A 19,453-nucleotide genomic window follows, 5' to 3' on the forward strand; every position below is an offset into this window, starting at 1 on the left:
CCTCTTGAGAAATGTGTATGCAGGTCAGGAAGCAACAGTTAGAACTGGACATGGAACAATAGACTGGTTCCAAATAGGAAAAGGAGTACGTCAAGGCTGTATATTGTCACCCTGCTTATTTAACTTATATGCAGATTACATCATGAGAAACACTGGCCTGGAGGAAGCACAAGCTGGGATCAAGATTGCCAGGAGAAATATCAATAACCTCAGATATGCAGATGACACCACCCTTATGGCAGAAAGTGAACAAGAACTAAAGAGCTTCTTGATGAAAGTGAAAGAGGAGAGCGAAAAAGTTGGCTTAAACCTCAACATTCAGAAAACGAAGATCATGGCATCCGGTCCCATCACTTCATGGGAAATAGATGGGGAAACAGGGGAAACAGTGTCAGACTTTATTTTTTGGGGCTCCAAAATCACTGCAGATGGTGACTGCAGCCGTGAAATTAAAAGATGCTTACTCCTTGGGAGAAAAGTTATGACCAACCTAGACAACATATTAAAAAGCAGAGACGTTGCTTTGCCAACATAGCCTTGACTATTTTTTCCAGCAGTCATGTATAGATATGAGAGTTGGACTATAAAGAAAGCTGAGCTCCAAAGAATTGATGCTTTTGAACTGTGGTGTTGAGGAAGACTCTTGAGAGTGCCTTGGACTGCAAGGAGATACAACCAGTCCATCCTAAAGGAAATCAGTCCCGAATACTCATTGGAAGGACTGATGTTGAAGCTGAAACTCCAATACTTTGGCCACCTGATGCGAAGAACTCACTCATTTGAAAAGACCCTGACGCTGGGAAAGATTGAAGGTGGGAGGAGAAGGGGACGACAGAGGATGAGATGGTTGGATGGCATCACCGACTCAATGGACATGAGTTTGAGAAAGCTCTGGGAGTTGGTGATGGACAGGGAGGCCTGGTGTGCTGCAGTCCATGGGGGTGCAAAGAGTTGGACGTGACTGAGCTTCTAAAATGAACTGAACTGAACTGAACTGAGTGTCGTAGGAGGGTGGGTGCTGCTCAGGTGTGCTGGCCTTGGGGACAACCATTCGGTGAGCACGTCCCTACGTGCCGAGAGCGCTGAAGGAGTGGCCGTCCTTTGACCCGATCGTCTGAGACGAGACGAGAGATGTGACCACAGGACTCCGTGGGGCAACACCTGGGACAGTGAGCCCGAGAGCAGCGTCCTCGCCCCGGAGTGCAGGCCGGACGCAGGAGAGGCCTCCCGAGGAGCAGAGGCGCCTTCCTCCGCCTGCGCATCCAGACAGTGGCGAGGGGCCTGCCGCGGGCCCAGGCGATGGCCTGCCTCTCTGAGGGCGCCGTGCAGATGGCCAGTGCTGAGCCAGTGTGGGGACAGCTGGAAAGGCCCACACAGGCACAGCCTGTCCCCCTTCCCGAGGGTGGGACTTTGGGCGCTGACACTTCTGGGGGTTTTCCAGTACTTTCCCCATGGCGTTCTGAGATGAGTATCTGTCAGGGCCATACCGACCGCCCTGGCCCGGCACCTCGGTGACCACTTGCCGAGTTATCTTACAGCAGGAGGTCCTGGTAAGGAGTAAGGGACCAAGTGGAAGAATTCGGGAAAGGTCCAAAGGAGACAGGAGACGCAAGTTCACACGTCCTCCCAGAATCCACATCGGCCGAGTGATGCCCGTGCCGCCAGGAGGGAGCCTGAGACAGCCGGGAAGCCAACCCCGCCAGCAGAAAGCCCACGCCTCCGAGCCCCGCATCAGAGCAGTCCTCCCGGCCCCTCACCCTGCTGCTCTCCACCCGGCCACCCCTTGTATGTCATCGCGTGTATTTTCTAGGACAATTCATTTCTGAGTGTTTGACAAGAGCCCCCTCTCGGGCCCTGGAAGCGGTCTCCCTTCCTGCCACGTATCTATGACTTAGTGAAGTTCGATTTGGAAATAAAGGCCGTTTCGAAAGTCCACATTTGCTTGGAAACAAGAGCTGTGCAGCTGGGAGAGCCATGCAAGGTGCTGGTTCTTTCTCCAGGGCTTCTCAGGGGCCCGGCCCTCAGCTCCCCGCCAGCTCCGCCTCCCAGAGGCCCGGGGCCGCCTCTCCGCGTCTCCTCGTGTCTGTGTGTCAGGCTATCTCTGACCTTTTTCCGGGGCGCGCGCCCAGCCTCTGGTTCCCCGGGTCCCCCATGGGCCTCCAGCCTCCAGCTCGCTGGCTTTCATTGGCCGAGGCCAGTATCCCAGCCCTGCCTCCCTCAGAGGCCGTCTGAAGACCCAGCCTCGCATCCGCCTCCGTCTCGGCTCCATCCCAGCCCTTGGGGATGGTTCTCACACCTGAGCACCTTCTCGGGGACCACGGGGCTCTGGCTGGGAAAAGCTGGACCCCAAACTCCCACCTGCTCAGGGGGCCCCGAGGACAGCCCTGCCCAGCCCTCAGCCGTGTTGTCCCCGTCACCTGCTCAGGCCAGGCTGCACACCGCTCAGGCCCTCGCTCAGCGGCCCTTGGGTCATCTGCCTCTCCACCGGCTCCTTCTCCCCATGGCTGAGCCATTCTGTACAACTTGGCTTGGGTGCCACCGCCTCCAGGAAGCCTCCCTGGTGTCTTTCCTCCTGCCCTGGACCTGGTGAGAGCTCTTCCAAGCTCCATAGGCTGCACCTTGTCAACTGCAGGGCTTGGACCCCACTGTTTTTGAGTAAACAATAGCTCATGTGCGTGTGTGCAGACGTGCGCCCACATGTACTGAATAGATGAATATTCTGCTTTGAATCTGTCCACGCACATTTGTGATGGACACACGGCGACTCTGTGCGTCCTCCTGCCCGGGTGCTCTGTTGGGCGAGTGGGCGCCTGCGTGATTTCCTCCTTCCCGAGGCCACAGTGGGCTAGGGGCTGAGAGCACCCCACACCCTGTCCCTGCCGGAGGCTATGAGGTGCTGGACTCGTGGGAAGCGGCAGCCACAGAAGGGTCAGTCTGCCCTCCCCACTCGCCGTCCAGATGCAAACACCTGATGTTGCCCTTTGGCAACAACACGGTCAGAGCCGGGCTCAGTGCACTGGGGGCCGTACAGCAATCCTAAGTGGTTTGTTTTAAAGCATTCCCTCCCCCGCCTTGGGCCGAGCACACACGTCCAGGGAGCGCAGGAGGCTAACGCTGGGGGCTTTGCTGGGTTTCCCTGGTTTGTTTCCTTGCGTCTAAAACTCACCGGAATGGGCCGGATGCTGTTTCCATGGCAACCTCCTCTCCTCGCCGACTCCGGAGAAGCCAGTTTTCAGCTTAATCTTCCTGGAAGTCTCCATGCTCCAGAGGGCTGTTTAGCAGGAAATGGGGGCGGTTCGGCGGCGCGGCCTGCCCGGGCCTGCCCACTGCCGCCCGTGCGCCAGGCTTTCAGAAAGTTATTATTGGTGCTGTGGCTCTTCTGATTTCCAGAGTGAGCAGCTACCCCTTGGGGTGATGCTGAGCCCTGGGGACATGTGAGGGAGGCCAAGCAGCACCCCAGGACCCTGGCCAGAGCTGGCTGCTGGCACCGCGGCCCTTGGGGGCCCCAGAGAGCCTCCCAGGGGTGGGAGACGGGCCGTTGCAGCCAGACTTAGCATGGGAACTTCCAGGAGCCATGGGGCCTGGCAGCTTCTTCAGGGACCTCCCCGGGGGACTTCCCCGGGGGACCTGGGGCCACGGCTTTGGCCTTGGAGGAATCTGAGGGTAACCTGCGGGGTGTCGTCCAGAGCAGCGCTGTCCGTGGCGGCCTCACGCATCTCCTCGCAGCCAAATGAAGCAGAATCCAGTGCATTTGGAAATTCAGCTCCTGCTCACACCGCAGCATCTCAAGGCTCAACAGCCACAGGGGCAACTGCGTGGGCTGGCGGAGGTCCAGGGCATCCCCTCTGAGCCGTGCACGTCTGTGAAATGGACAATTGTACGAAGGGATGACTGCCTGGGAGACTAAGCGGACTGCTTTCCCTGCTGCCCTGCCTCTCTGGACAAGTCTGGGCCCCAGCTGCCTTTCAGGGACTTGAGGAGTTTGGACCGACGGGTCTGTATTCTGAGACTGAGAACAAAGCACAGAGGAAAAGGCGAGATCAGGGTGTCCTGGCTGATGTTGGACAGCACGCGGGCAGGTGGCTCCGTCTCCGTGTGCCTCAGTCGCCCGGTGCCTCCTGCAAAGTTGGGCCCATCACGGCGCCTCCTCCCGGGCCTGAGAGTGCTGGCAGGGCAGCCGGCAGGACGGGCGTGGCGATCCGCCCCGTCGCTGGACCTCGGGGTTGTTGCCAGGAGCGACCTGAGGGTCAGGCAGGCCCGCAGACGTCCTTCCCAGCACCCACGGCCGCCCCGGCCCCAGGCCCACCCTTCCCCAGAGCGCTCTGCTCCCTGGCAGCTCTTTAAATATTTACGCCTGCATGATGCAACGCTGGGCACCGACGGCCTGGTCTGGCACTCAGACCACGGTGCCGGCTTTCAGAGCTTCATTTTAATATTTTGTTGGAAGGAAATTGACCCAGAGAGCAAGCTGAAGCTTTTAGAGCATTGAAGTGCCGAGAGGAGCTTGGACAGGCCCAGCATGAATTTCACTTAAGGAGGAAAGATGCTGGTTTTTGGAGCCTTCTGACCTGGGCGTGGTTCCCCAGACCCTCGGGGGTGGAGCTGAGGGCACCAGGGCTGGGCTCCTTTGCGGGCAAGTGCAGGGCGGCCTGCGCCCTCAGGGCTGGATGGGCGGCCAAATGAACCCCGGAGCTGGGGGAGAGAGAGCCGGGGTTGGCAGGCGGCTGGTGAGGCGTCGTGACCAGGGCTCTTTGTCCCTGTTCTCACTGGGGTCTGGGCAGGGGAGGTGAGGGCGGGGCGTTCCGGGACAGGGAGGTGCTTCCTGCAGGAGTGAGCTTGGCTCTGAGAAAGGCTCCAGCCCAGTCTGTCTTCTCAGGGGACGCCCAGTGGGGATGTGGACGGCTGTCTGCTCAGGGTCAGGACCACGGCCTGCCCTGCCCTGCCGTTCACTGGGAAACCACCAGAGGACGGATGACGCCGTCCTCCCCGCAGCTGGATTTCCATACCTGGACGCTGTGGGGGGTCGACGCCCACCCTGCTGGCTCACTGCAGCCTGATGGAACATGAGCAGTTAAGGCTGAAGGTCAGGCAGACCGGGGTCAGCGTCCTCTCACCAGCCCTGGGACCCCAAGCCTGCTCGTTTCACGGTCACGTGGCAACTAAGACCCAGTGAGAGAACGTGTGTGAAACAGCCCAGGGCCAACACGGGGAAAGTGCCAGGAATGAGGACGAGCAGGCAGCCGGGAAACTGCACGGCTGACCGCGGTGGGCGCTCCACCCCCTGCTGCCCAGCCAGCCTTGAACCACAGCAAGCAGCCAGGCTGTTCACAGCCACCAGCCAACGTTCATCACCAGTGAGGACACGCCTGCTGATCTGGGATTCTTTATGTAGGTTCTGGGTCAAGGTGGACCTCTGCTTAGCAAATAATTTTTCAAGACATTGCAAAGTCTGTGTGAGCACAAGTTTACCGAGATAATAGCAAGGATAGCTTAGAAAGCGGAAGAGCCTGAGATGCGCTTAAGTGTATCAGATACTCTTCACTGAAACTGCGATGCCAGATGACATCACTTCCAAGTGGGATCTAAAGCAGGGCCCAGGTGAATTTATCTATGAAACATAAACAGACTCGCAGACGCGGAGGAGACTTGGGGTTGCCCGGCGGGAGGGGTTGGGGAGTATGGATCGGGAGGCTGAGTCCAGCAGATGCGAACGACTGTCTCTAGGCTGGATGAAAAACAAGGTCCTACTGAAATGGCAACCCGCCCCAGTGCCCTTGCCTGGAAAACCCCGTGGACAGAGGAGCCTGGTGGCTGCAGTCCATGGGGTCGCAAGGAGTCGGACGCGACTGAGCGGCTTCACTTTCTTCCTTTCACTGTGTAGCAGAGGGAGCTGTGTTCAACGTCCTGTGATTCAGCCGTGATGGAAAAGAACATGCAAAGGTTGCATCTGTTTGTGTGTGACCGGATCGCTCTTCTGTGCAGCAGAAATAACGCAACACTGAAAGCCGACTGTTCTTCAGTCCCTCAGCCGTGTCCGACCCTGTGCCCCCGTGGACTGCAGCATGCCAGGCCTCCCTGTCCCTCGCTGCCTGCCAGAGTTTGCCCAAGTTCATGTCCACACCTCAATTTAAAAAAGGACGGAGTTTGGAAAATGACGCAAAAAGATGTCCACTGAACCGTAAATCCCTTGAGGGCTAATTTCAATAGAGCTCTGATCTACGCATTAAGGAAGTTCTAGAGCTGCATAGAATCCCCTGTGACCCGTGAGACTGCGTGAGGCAAGCCCAGTTTCAGAAACCAGATGGCCTTGCTGTTCAATGGAGCAGAGTTTCTATAACCGTCCTTCCTCCTGCGTCTGGACACTGCAGAGTGCCCCCCTGGCCTCTTCGCCCCGAGCCAGAGGTCCTGACCAGCTGGCACCCCAGGGACCATGCGCAGCAGCGGTCCGGCCAGCGACCCCCAGCCCTGTGAGTGCGCTGCCCTGCCCAAGTTCCAGGCCAGCTGAGCCTCTGCTTCTGCCTGTTATTAATGAGATGGCTGCTTGAGCCTGTAAGTGGATTGTACAGCTAACTAATGTGTCTGTACCTTGGAATTATTTATTGCCCGTGATTGCTCTGCCTGGGTTTTCAATGCATAATTCATATTTGGAAGGTCTTTTCCTTCTGAGCTCAGAGCCAGGAGGAACAAGCGAGCCTGGAGTGAAGGCTGCGTGCTGATGTTGCAGGGAGCGGGGACAGGGCACTGACCGGGTGGTGGTGCCTCCTGGGGAGCCGAGTGCTCAGGGCCCCGGGCTCGGTCCCTTAGCAGATGAACTCCGGGGCCCACAGGTGTTCCTGCTCTGCTCATCCTCCTAAAACTTCAGCTGCTTTCAGGCTGGATCCTAAAGGAGACAATCCCTGAATATTCCCTGGGAGGACTGATGCTGCAGCTGAAGGTCCAGTACTTTGGCCACCTGATGCAAAGAGCTGACCCAATGGGAAAGACCCTGATGCTGGGGAAGGTTGAAGGCAGGAGGAGAAGGGGGCAACAGAGGATGAGATGGTTGGATGGCCTCACCAAGTCAATGGACATGAACTTGAGCAAACTTCAGGAGATGGTGAAGGACAGGGAAGCCTGGCGTGCTGCAGTCCCTGGGGTCGTGAAGAGTCAGACACGACTGAGCGACTGAACAGCTCCAGGCTGGCCCCGGCGTGAGCAGACAGACCAGACCGGGCCAGTGGCGTGGTTCTCAGCAGAAGGTGGAAAGGACAGACCTAGAGCAGGAGAAACCCGGGTCAGACTCAGGAGGCCCCGCTGGCTCTCGGGGAGAGGTCGAGGCAGGACCCGTGGCCCCTGTGCGCCGGGCCCGCCCTGGCCCGCGGGCTCTGCCTGAGGCTGCTCTGTGGCAGAGGGATGGGCCGTGTACATCCCGGCAGGTCCTGCGATCCGTGGCTGTGAAGTGATCACGTTGGGAGAAGATGCCTGAAGAGCAAATAGGATAAGAAAGGAGGCTTTGAACAAAATTGCTACCTGAGATCAAGCAGAATCAGCATGGGTTTTTTTTTTGGCGTGGACGGCGGGAGGCTTTCCTGCCGTGATGAAAGCGCCAGGGCCCGTGGCTGCCTCAGGTCTGGGCTTAGACACAGCTCTGGCCTTCACGTTCATGCCTGAGAAACTCCAGTCTCGGGTGGGCTGTGGCTGCCACAACAGCTTGGCGAGGATGTGGGCAGCGACACTGGGGACGAAAAGCAGGCAATTCGAAGCTGTGGGACCGGGGCGAGCGGGGAGCAGAGTGCATGGAATACTGAAGCGTCCAGAGCTCGGGGCCAGATGCACGCGCGTGGCGTGGGCCGCCTCGGGTCCCATCAAGATGCTTAAGCCCACTTGCTTCTCTCTTGGAGGCTGCACGAGCTGGCAGGGGGTGGGCCGGCAGGAAATAGGAGCAACCCTTTCAGTGAAGCTGCTTGGGTGCTCAGAAGTGTGTGCTTTGCACATGCGCACGTGGGCCTGTGTGTGCGTGTGTGCGTGCATGTGGGCCTGTGTGTGTGCGTGCACGTGGGCCTATGTGTCGCTGGACACGTGGTCCTATGTGTGCATGCGTGTCGTGTGTGGGCACGTGGGCCTGTGCGTGTGTGAAGTGTGTTCATGTGGGCGCATGTGTGGTTGGCACGTGGGCCTCTGTGTGGTGTCTCATGGCCGACAGGTTGGTGCTTAACATAACGGAGGACGTCCATGACTCTCCGGGCGTGTCTGAGGGCTCAGCCCCATGGGAGCCCTGTGAGGGGGCCTCCAGATGGCCATCCTAGGCCGGCGGCCCCCTTCTGTTCTCCGTGGGCCTCAGTCTCCACACGGGAGACGCATGCCGGACGGGAATCCCAGCAGAGCTGTAGACTGTCTGGGCCAGGGGTCCCGACTCCGGGATGTTACGCCTGGTGGTCTGAGGTGGAGCTGGTGTGATAATAACAGAAATAAAATGCACGATAATGTCATGGGCTTGAGTCACCCCCACATCACCCTCAACCCTGGTCTGTGGAAAAATTCATTTCCACAAAATTGGTCTCCGGTGCCTAAGAAGCTGGGACTGTTGGTCTAGACCCTGGCACAGGGCTGCCCGCTGGTGGGACAGTTGGTCTAGACCCTGGCACAGGGCCGCCCGCTGGTGGGACTGTTGGTCTAGACCCTGGCACAGGGCCGCCCGCTGGTGGCGCTGTGCCTTGGTGGGAGCCTCCTGGGCATCACGGGCCCTTCGCTGCTGAGCCCTGCATGTGTGACATTTGGGGTCAGATAACTGTCGTCGGAGCTGCCCGGGGCCTTGCAGGGTGTCTAGAGCATCCTTGCCCCCCACGAGGTGTCAGGAACGCCTTCCCCCAGATGTTGGACCCAACTGCTCCGTCGGTGCCAAGGGTCCTCTGGGGCTAGAGTCTGCCCTGGCTGTAACCCTGGGTCTGGACATTCATCCTTCGCAGCCTCGGGCCACAGCCCCTGGACCCCCCTTGGGTCTGTTGTAGCTGGCCAGGGACACACTGTCAACGGAGGGCCCAGCTCTGTGCTTCCTTTGAGGTTGTGGGTGATCTGCGGGCCAGTCAGGCTGCTGGGGCTTTGGACAGTTGGGGAGACACTTGTCTGGGACGATGGCCCCCCGCCCCCGCCCCCAGAGGCCAGTTTTTGTCCCAGTCTCACCTGTCCTTCCTGGTCGCTCAGTGGGTAAAGAGTCTGCTTGCAGTGCAGGAGACACAGGGGACAGGTGTTCGATCCCTGGGCCGGGAAGATCCCCTGGAGAAGGAAGTGGCAGCCCACTCCAGTGTTCTTGCCTGGAGAATCCCATGGACAGAGGAGCCTGGCGGGCTACAGTCAGTGGGTCACACAGAGTTGGACACGAGTTAGTGACAGAGATCCACCCGTCCTTGGAGGCAGCCTGGCTCGCCTTGCCCTCTGACCTAGCTTGAGGGCCGGGTTCCTGGTGCCCCTGGTCCCTCCTCTGAACCCCCATCAAGACCTCCACTGCTTTCCACTTGGGTCCTCGGCTCCCCTGGGGAGGCTGCCCTTTGGGGACCGTGTGGCCACCAGCAGCCGCCCACCTGCTCTGATGGCACCCCGAGTCCTCTTGTCAGGCTCTCCCAGTCCTTTTCTGGAGCCCCGGGGTCCCTGCTGAGCCCAGGGGTGAGTCCTCCTGGGCACTGCCCCTGTCCTGAGTTCCTCCTCCAGGCAGTCTGCCTAGCCCACAAGGCCTGTCTCACTGTCCAGACCTGTGCCCCCTATCTCGCGGCTGACACAGTCAACTGCCTCTGGATGGAGCAGGGGCTTTTCTCTCCTTCAGAGCAGCCAGGGACCCACCGACCAGGTCCCCCGTTGGACAATACACTCCCCCTCCAGGAAAATTCCGAGGGTCAGGGGAGGTGAGCTGGCTGCTGGCAGCCCACATAGGGGAGGGGGACAGGCCCACCTCTGGACACAGTGGCCCCAGGTGGGGCTGGCTCAGAGCTGGATGCTGCAGGGGAGACAGTCTTAACGAGCCTGTCCTGGCCCAGCTGGTTCAAAGTAAAGACAAGAAGACAAGCCCCCAGCACAACCACGGCTGGCGGAGGGTTAGGAGTGCAAGCGTCTGCGTCCGTCCAGGCTGCAGGTTCCTTGCACCTCTGGTTGTGTGCTCAAGATTCCCCAGCCTGTTTCCACTGCGCCGAGGAGAGCCTGGCTCCCCTGGGGGCCCCAAGAACCCCCACCCTGACCCGCCGGCCCCAGGGAGCTCAGAGCAGGCTGCCCCGCGGCCGCAGCCTCCAGGCGGCAGCTGTGGAGCCCCACGTTCGGCGGGCAGCCCTGGCTTCCTTGGCTTCGGGTGAGGCCGGGCCACGGCCAGGCCAGATGCTCACCGAGAAAGCAGGCTCTGAGCACCCACCATGCCCCGGAGCGCAGTATGCAGTTAATTCAATGATTAAAAACAAACACTGCTTTGTGGGAAAAGACTCAGTCCTTCCCCACTGCCGAGGCTTGTCTGAGGCTGCAGTGGTCAGGGCCCCGAGTGGGCTGTGCCCGGGGCTGCCAGCTGGAAAACCACCTCTGCGGAAATCTCTCTTTCTGGGGTAAGGCAGTTGGGCTCCTCAGGGAACAGAAGCTTCCAGGGAACAGGAGTGGATGGGAAGCTTCTGTTCCCACGACGTCGTCTGAGGATGCTGGACCGACGGGACCCCCAGGGGATCTGAGACAGGACGAGGGTCCCCTTCAGCGCCCGGCAGGCGTGGGCTCCAGCTCTGAGACGTTGTCCCTGGGGAAGGCTGGTCTGGGGGGTGCGGCCCTGTCCACCGGTGACTCAGGACGCGAATCCCCTGAGTCTGACCGCTCAGCCCTGACTCTGTCCGGCTCAGAAAACTCCAGGGGGGAAACTGGAGGCATGTGGGCTGTGGTTGGGCCGCGTGCAGAAGAGACATCTGCGGAGCTTTAAACCCTCTTGGGACTGGCGTGCTGTCACCCAAAGTCAAATCCATTTTCTTGAATTAGACCGGAGCGCCGATTATGCCAGCGTCTCCTTGCACGGTTATCATCGCTGGTGCTCCGGGGCACCGCGCCAACTGTGTCTAATTAACCATCACTGCATCCCGGAGGACTGGGGTAGGGGGGCACCGAGGGAGGGACCGGCCGGTCCTGAGGCCAGGGAGCGGAGCTCCACCAGCAGGAACCACCTGAGTAATTCATGGGCCGCCGCCACAGGCCGGCACGGCTCCTGGAGCTCAGCCGTCTCGGGTAGCCCCAGGCTTGCTTCCTCTCTGCGCGGCTCTGAACCGCTGACTGCTCTGTTATGAAAGCCGTTTTGCAGAGTGGGGGGCCCCCCGCACACCGGGCACGGGGCTGAGCTGGAGAGCTGAAACGCGGAGGGAAAGGTCAGGGCCTGTGTTCGAGGGTGGTGGAGGCCAGCGGGGCAGCGGAACAAGAGCTGGGTGTCTGGCCACTCTCCCCCAGGGGCGGGTGCTCGTGTGATCTGCCGTGTCCGCCAAGTGGGTCTGGAGGCTCCTGTGGCCCTGGGGTTTAGGGTGGGGAAAGCGGCCAGGACAGTGAGCAGGGCTGCCCAGAGGCATTGCGGAGCCTGCACCTTCCAAGGTCACGGTCACCTCGGGAGGGAAGCCTCTCCCAGGCATGCCCGCCTGGCCGGGGGCAGGCTGAGTTTCCGAGGAGCCCCTGCAGTCTTCACGCTCAGACTATTTCCTTCCTGGTCAGCAGAAGCACGTGGATTGTGTCCAGTCTGAGGGGTGGATTCCTCCCAGGGTGGTTCATACAACAGGGATTTCTTACGCTGGACTGTGTGCAGGGTGCTGTGCCAGGGTGGGGGCCAGGCAGGGCGCTAAGCTCCTCACACTCTGAAGCTGACCGGAGGCTACGCACCGTGGTTCACGGTGGATGGGGCTCCGGCGCCTGGGTGGAGGGCCAAGCGAGCTTCAGGGAGGAAGAGAGATTGCAATCCGGAGAGGCTTCCCAGAGAAGGCAGCTCGGATGGCGGAAGACACGGGGAGAGGATTAAAGGGGCAGAAGGGCCCTGCAGAAGGAGAGGAGACCCAAGCCTCCCCACAAGGTGACGGGAACCCGCGGGGCGTGACTGGTTCCTGCTCCCACTCACGGCCAGACCCCCACTCCGTCTGGACGCCGCCTGGCATGGGAGCTCTTCTCCAGCCTGTGCTGAAGGCCCAGCCTCACCAGGAAACAAGGCCTGCTTGGCAGGCCAGAAACTGCTGCCTCCCCGGGCCAGCCCCTCGTGGATCACGGGAGTGGGAGGTGGGCACTCTTGTGCTTGAGGGCCTGTCTGTGCACACGTGCTTTGGACGCCGGGGCTGGAGGGGCACGGGAGAAGCTCTCTGATGTTGGACGAGTGTCCTCAAGAGGGACAGCTGCCGGGGTCCAGCCCCGGTGGATCCAGGGAATTCGAAGGTGGGGACGGCATCGGCGTCCTTGGAAAAATACATATTTAATTACTGATATAGAGAGAGATTAGAAATGGATAGTGTAGTAGGAAGATTAGTGGAGAAAAGAGGCTGAATCACTTGGATTACGTGGAATAGCATCCATGCTCCAGATGGGAATTCAGCCAGAAAAACGGGAGCAAGAAAGAAGCGACATGGGGGAATCAGTCTTTCCGGAAACTGATCTGATTTCTTTATTTTGGGGTTTGCTTATATAGCTTTTGTTACATATAGGGATGAATACAGAGTCACGCGGGGGTCAGCAGTCCTGACCTTTATCAAAATCAGGTGCTTCACATAAATGTATAAAAAAAGGTACATCATCTTCTGGCCATGAGTGAGACCTGCTTACATTCTATGATCCTTTCTTTCTGATAACCAAAAAACTTATTTCTTCCGAGGGTGTTTTTTCTTAAACCAGGCACCACCCTCCAAATAAAGTTACATTCCTATAGGGTGAGGGTGTAGTGAGTTACAATCAAGAAAGGAATTTATTTAACCCAAGGTTAACATGATTAGTCTTAAAGGTTAGTACTTATTTCTCCTATATGCTTAAAGGTTAATACTTATGTCTCCTATATGTTAGTTATATTCATTATAAGGGTAGGGAACGTGGAGCTTTAGCAGCAAACATCAGCCCAACAAATGAAAATCCTTTCACCAATGCTCCCCTTAAGATCTATTTAGTCTTAAGATATGATAAAGTTACATTCTTACATAGCAAGGACACAGTGATATATAAGAAAGTACAGTGATCTATTACAAAAGAGAAAATTCATTAACTCAAAAAGTCTAGTATTGCTAACATCAAAAACTACTATATTTCCTTTGCTATATTCCAAATACATTGATTAATATATTCCCAGGTGCCTAAGGATATGGAGGCCGGGCGGCAATCATTGACTCAACAAGAAGAAAAAGCCCTATGCTAATTAAGACTCTCAAAATACTCCAAAACTCTCTGTGCTGTTTATGGTTGAGAGGTAGTAAACAATCATGTGCCTAGTGGCAGCAGTATGGATAATCCTGTCACACAAGCTAGTCTGTCAGTAGAGAGGTTTGACCTGAGACATCCTTGTCCCACCCAGAGCAGGGAATTAGCAGCAATTATTGGCACAGCAAATGAAGAACCCTTCACCAATATAATTCCTAACCAACACACTATACTAATAATTTCCAACTCCCCAAAAGAATTTGCCTTTAGTAAGTCTAAAACATCTCATGCCTCTCAGATTGGGAGGCTGTAAACAATCACATGTGGCCGGACAAACCTATACAGGACGGCTAGATAACCTTCAGAGGAGTCCGTAAGCTGAAACACTCTTGTCGCGCCCAGGAGTTTTTATTGCCTTGGAGCTGCACGGTTTACTCCTTCTCCGAGAGAAACGGTTATGGAGGAGAGCCCCCCGTAAAGTCAGAGGTGTAGGTGAGAGCACAAAACAGACTCTGGTTTTGGGGTAGATGCTCGGGAACAGGGGGTTTCCTGAGGCTTGATCACGCCTTTGCGTATGCCAAGCCTCCTTCCTCATGACCTTTGCCGTGGGTGGAGTTCCTCACGCTGGCCCCCGGCAGACAGCTGTCTCTCCCTGGAGCCCGGTGAGGCCTGTCTGCCAGACCTCACATCAGAGCTGGCCTGTAATTGATGGGTGAGACCTGAGGAGGCCCAGTTATTTAATAATTTAGCATGTTTGTGAGTGTTTGAGAGCCGGAAAGGAAGCAGCTGTTTCAGAACCTGGTCCTCCCAGGCTCCTGGGGGACGTGATGGGCTGGTTGGTCTCAGCAGCGTGTAATTGGATGAGAGCTTCCCTGGGCATCAGGGGCAGAGGTGGGCCCTGGGGACTCAGAGTTGTTTTCTGTTTCATCATCCTCTGCCAGTGTCTCTGCCACTCAGTAACACACACACTGGGCCTCACCTGGTGCGACTTCTTGTCAGCATCGCGGGCCCCGGGGGCTGGGAGCAGATGTAGGCTTGAACAACACCTGGGCGTGTCTGTGGGGCGCTTTGGGAGGGTAACATTTGATCCCACGACTGAATGGCGCAGGTGGCCCTCCCCAGTGTGGGCGGGTCCTGTCCAATCAGTTGAAGACCTGAATAGAACCGGAAGGAAGACCCTCCCCGGACACAGGGGGAGTTTCCGCCTGACTTGTGACTTCTCTTTGCCTGTCTTTGGCTCCAGCTGAGACCCCAGCCCTTTCTGGGCTCAGTGAGCTGATAACTGGAGCGGCACCGCCACCTGTCCGGGTCCCAGCTCAGCTTGCCAGCTGCGATCTTGGGACTTGTCAGCTCTCATGACCACAAGCGTGAGCAGTTCCACATAGTAAATCTCCCTCTGCACATGTGCACACACACCCCTGGCGCTGTTCCTCTGGAGACGCCGACTCAGACACGTGAACACTCTGCTCACACCAGGTGGTCAGCGGCAGGCGGTTCAGCAACCCCCACTGGCCAGCTTCCACATCCATGCCTCAGTTATGTGCCCCGTGGGGCAGGGGGCCCAGCAGAGGACAGTCAGATGTGTCCCCGCTGGGTTGCAGGCAGCCCCGCGGGAGGTGGCCGCGTGCAGGTCATGAGCTGGAGAGGAGGTCTCCAGGGGAAGACTGGGGCCGTGTGGGGGCGGGGGCGGGCATGGAGGGGGCTGACGGATGCCGGGTCCAAGCAGCAATGCTGGCCCGAGTGCGGACGGTGCAGGAATGGGCTTCGGCCGCCGGGCAGGGCCGAGCGTCCCCAGGAGGGGTGGCCCAGAGCCGTGATGGCCGCGACGGCTCTGTGACAAGGCAGGCTTCTGAGGGCGACTGTGGGCCTGCACTGTCGCGGCTGCAGGGAAGATGGGCCTGGTGGGAGCTGGCAGCCACGAAGTGCCCCTTCTTTGATCACAGGCTATGTCGGTTGGGCTCCCCCGATCAGACCTCGTGAAGACCCCACCGGGCCTGCCGGACACCAGCTGATCAAAGGCAGATCAGACAGCCCCTCCGCTTGCTGAGGCCAGATGGTCGGGCCCAGGAACAAAGGGCCGGCTCTGCCAGGCCCAGGCCCGGCAGCAGAGGCATCAGTCAGTGTCCCCGGGGCCCGCCAGCGTTTCCTGGACTTCAAAACAGCCGTGGGAGGGCAGGTCTTCTCAGCTTTCCACTGAAACCAGCCTCAGGGCTGAGAGAGCCTTCGGTCTCGTGGAGGCCAGAGCTGGCCCTGGGTTTCAGGAAGGAGTATGAGCGGAGAGCAGGCGTGCGTGTCCTGAGCACACGGGCGTGCACACGCACACGTGAGGGCACGCGTGCATGTCTCAGCGAGGACCCCTGGGCGGGCCTGCGTTCGTGTCCAGATGCGTGCGCACGTGAATGCGCGTGGGTTGTGTGTGTGTGCACGCGTAAATGCGTGCGTGCTGCCTGTGTGTGTGTGCACACGTGAATGCATGTGGGTTGTGTGTGCCCGCGTGCTGCCTGTGTGTTTGTGTGCACATGTGAATGCGTGTGGGTTGCGTGTGCCTGCGTGCTGCCTGTGTGTGTGTTCGGGCATCCCGGGAGCAGCTGTGACCCTCACTTCACGAGAGAATGGCCCCCAGGACCCCGTAGAGGCCGGTCCTGCCCCGACAGCCCGGGACCCTCTGGCCGAGGCTGGGCGCAGCACCCTGCCTTGTCGGCTCGGCGCTCTGAGATGATTACAGGGCCGTTTGCTCCGTGTGAGAATTGGAAAAGTGTTTCCTGGAAAAGAGGCCTGTCTGAGGAGGGGGTGGGGCCAGCCTGTTGGGGGAGGGCGCTTCACACACTTGCCGGGAGAGCTGGCCCTGCCCCCCGAGGCACTGGTCGTCATCTGAGAAACGCTGGTCTCCGCGGGGGCCCTGGAGCTGGCCGAGGCTGCGGCAGGGCCAGGACCCGGCGGCGGTGTCCTTGCCTGGGCTGCGTCCTGAGGGGCCTGGCACCTTTGTGGGGGGCATCGGCTGTCCTGAACCGGGCTCAGGGGTCGCTGCTCCCAGTCACATGACCTGGGGGAAGGTCTGCGCCTCCCTGAGCCTCTGTCCCGGCGTCTGCAGAGCAGGGGTGATGACAGCCCACTCTCCATGAGCCGCCATGGAGCTGAAGGGTGAGTGCCCTCAGGACACAAGGGGTCCTGCTGTGGGGCATCAGGAGATCTCCACGGTGACCTTCACCCCTTGTCTGATGTAGCGACTCCACGATGCCTGGCACTTTGCCCCTGGCAGGGCCCTGTTGGCTCTCGGGCAGCAAGGACCATAGCGCTGGATGCCGGGATGCAGGCGGTGGGCACGGAGGCTGTGGGCAGCCTGTCTCCTGGAAGCTTGGTTTGTGCTGGGGCTGCAGAGTGCCAAGTGGGTCACTGTGGTGGGCCCAGTGGGCCAGGACCCATCCTGAGGACGCAGGGGACTCTGTCCAGCGTCACAGAACTTCCCTCCGCTGACTCCGCTCCAGACGTGCCCACCTGCGTGCGCCACTTTGACCCTCTTGATGCCGGCGGGTCGTCACTTCCTGGAGGCAGCCCGCTCGACCCTTCTCCCACGGAGGAAAGGCGGGGAGGGCAGGGTGCATGGCTTTCCAGGTGGGGCTCGTGGTACAGAACCCACCTGCCAAGGCAGGAGACCTAAGAGACATGGGTCCCGCTGCTGGGTCGGGAAGATCCCCGCTCCACTGTTCCTGCCTGGGAAATCTTATGGACAGAGGAGCCTGGCCACAGTTTATGGGGTCACGAAAGAGTCGGACACGACCAAGCAACTTGGCACTCACACCCGTGGTGGCGGAGGGAACCACAGGGCCTCTGGGAGCTGAAACCCAACAAAAAGACACTTTTGTCCCCTGCCCCCACCCAGCCCCTGTCCGAGGCCCGGCCAGTCCAGGTGGGAACAACAGGCTTTTGTCCTGAGTTGGTGGGTGTGAACTCCATCCTAGGATGTTGGGGACGCGGCCACGCAGGATGGGAACCGAGTGCACAGCAGACGAGGGCGCCAGGCCGGGCCTCCTGGCCGTCTATAGTGCTGAGGAGCGGCTGTGAGCGCCCTGCGTCCTGCGGGTTAACTCCCAGTCAGATCAGACGCATGCCTCAAAGCCCAGTTTGATGACCTTCCAGGACGCCAGCCCTGCGCAGAGCGGAGGAGAGGCTGAAAGGAGGCTGAGGGACGGATCTGCTCGGGTCTGTTTCCACAGGGTCTGGGTTTGGGGGCGGCTTCTGACGAGCCGTCACGCCTCCGACCTTTCATTCTCTCCCCCTTCCCTCAGCTCCATCTGACTCCCCGGGAAGTTAATTCTGGGTTTTCAGGATGTGTGAGCTGAGCAAAGATGTCCTTTGTGTCCACGTCAACCCTGAACTCGCGGGGCTGACCCCAGTGCAACCCCTGGGAGGCGCCGGGCCGGAACGCTGCCCTTCCTGGACTCTGCTAGCCTGGTGGGTGTGAAGGATGGTGCCCACCAGGCCCCAGGCTGGTGCGGCTGGGTCTACACAGCGGCCGTGCATGTGCCTTCATCCCTAGGAGCTCACAGGGAGCGGCCGGGAGGCCCTGGGGGTCCAGCCTCCAAGGCCCACCGCCCCCCCACCTCGAGGAAACCTAGTCCAGTGGGCAGCAGACGCTTCAGATCCTGAGCTCCTCATCTAGACTTGTGCCCACCGGGAGGGAGGGGACCCAGCCCTTAACCTCCTGGGTGACCTTGGCTTCCCGCCGCCCACCGCCCCCCACAGCCCAGGCGCTCTGTGTCCAGGACTCCCTGAAAGCAAACAAACCAGTAACTTCTCCCCGGTCCCGCGCCCTGATCCCACCCTTGTTAATGTTCCTCCCGTTCTGCCAAGTCTGTTTCAGAAAAGGAGAAACGAGAAACAACAGCAGAAGCTGGGCTGCCAGGCTAGCAGCCTGCTGGGAGGGCAGCTGGGGGCGGGGCTAGACCCGGCGGGCGGCCGCCTGGGCACAGGAGGGGTGGCCGTGGGGAGGGGTCGCTAGGGCTCCGGGGTGCGGGGACTCAGCTCTGGGAGCCGCTGCTCCGCCTCCTGCGGGCCCATCCTGGCCTTGCCACCTGTCTAAGGAGGGACGGGGGACACGAGCAGGAGGGAAGGAGGGAAACCCAGACCGCCGCCTCCCTGGAGGACCCCGGGGATCCAGGCCCCCGTGTCCACACCTGTTGGTGCCCACCCCCCAGGCCAGCGTGGTGGGCCCCCGGAGCCCCAGCCTCGCCACCTGTCACTCCAAGTCTCTGTGTGATGCCCGCCCCTGCAGCCCCCGCGTCTCCAGATGGCCAGGCGATTTGCTCGTGAAGGCAGCCCCCACCCTGGGCGCACACTGCAGCCTGTCTCGGCTGTCACTGCAGCTCACGGCCACCTCGCCCGAGGCGTGTTTGTTTATCTGCTTCTTTATTTACCCGGGAAGATGGGCCGGGCTCCGGGGAGCGTCTGGACTCCTCCTCCCAGCCACCGGCACAGACCTGCGAGGACAGATGCTCAGCCTGGCGTCTGCAGACCCTGCACAGCCCGCCAGGGTCCCAGGACCGCCCCCGGCCCCCATCCCAGTCCTTAGTTTCCCCTGATGACAGTCAAGGCTGGGCCCGTCGGATCCTGGCTCTGACAGGTCCCAGCCCTGCAGGGATCCCAGGCGTGAGCCTGTGGGCCCAGTGTGCGCGCGTGAGTCACGTCCGCTTGACACCGCTCAGTCGTGTCTGACTCTTTTCAACCCCATGGACTGTAGACCCCCAGGCTCCTCTGACCATGGGATTTCCCAGGAAAGAATATTGGAGTGGGTGGTCATTTCCCACTCTAAGGCATTTCCCACTGCAGGTCACCTGGCTTGGAGTCAGTCCCAGAACACTGGGGGGACTGACCCCCGGGGTGCCGCAGGCGCGTTCCCCAGAGAGCCGATGTGGGGTTAGTGCTGGGTACACGGGGTGGGGGGACCTACAAGGGTGGGCCGTGGACGCCCACTCTGGGCTGTGGCTGCAGTAGGTCCCCTGGGAGGACCCACCGGCTGCTTTGGGAGGGAGCGCGTACCAGTCAGGAGAGGCTGCTGGGCTGGCCTGGGCCGTCCTCTCAGGGGACAGGCTGCGATGCT

This window comes from Ovis aries, chromosome 3 (assembly GCF_016772045.2).
Source record: "Ovis aries strain OAR_USU_Benz2616 breed Rambouillet chromosome 3, ARS-UI_Ramb_v3.0, whole genome shotgun sequence".
NCBI classification, from domain to species: domain Eukaryota; kingdom Metazoa; phylum Chordata; class Mammalia; order Artiodactyla; family Bovidae; genus Ovis; species Ovis aries.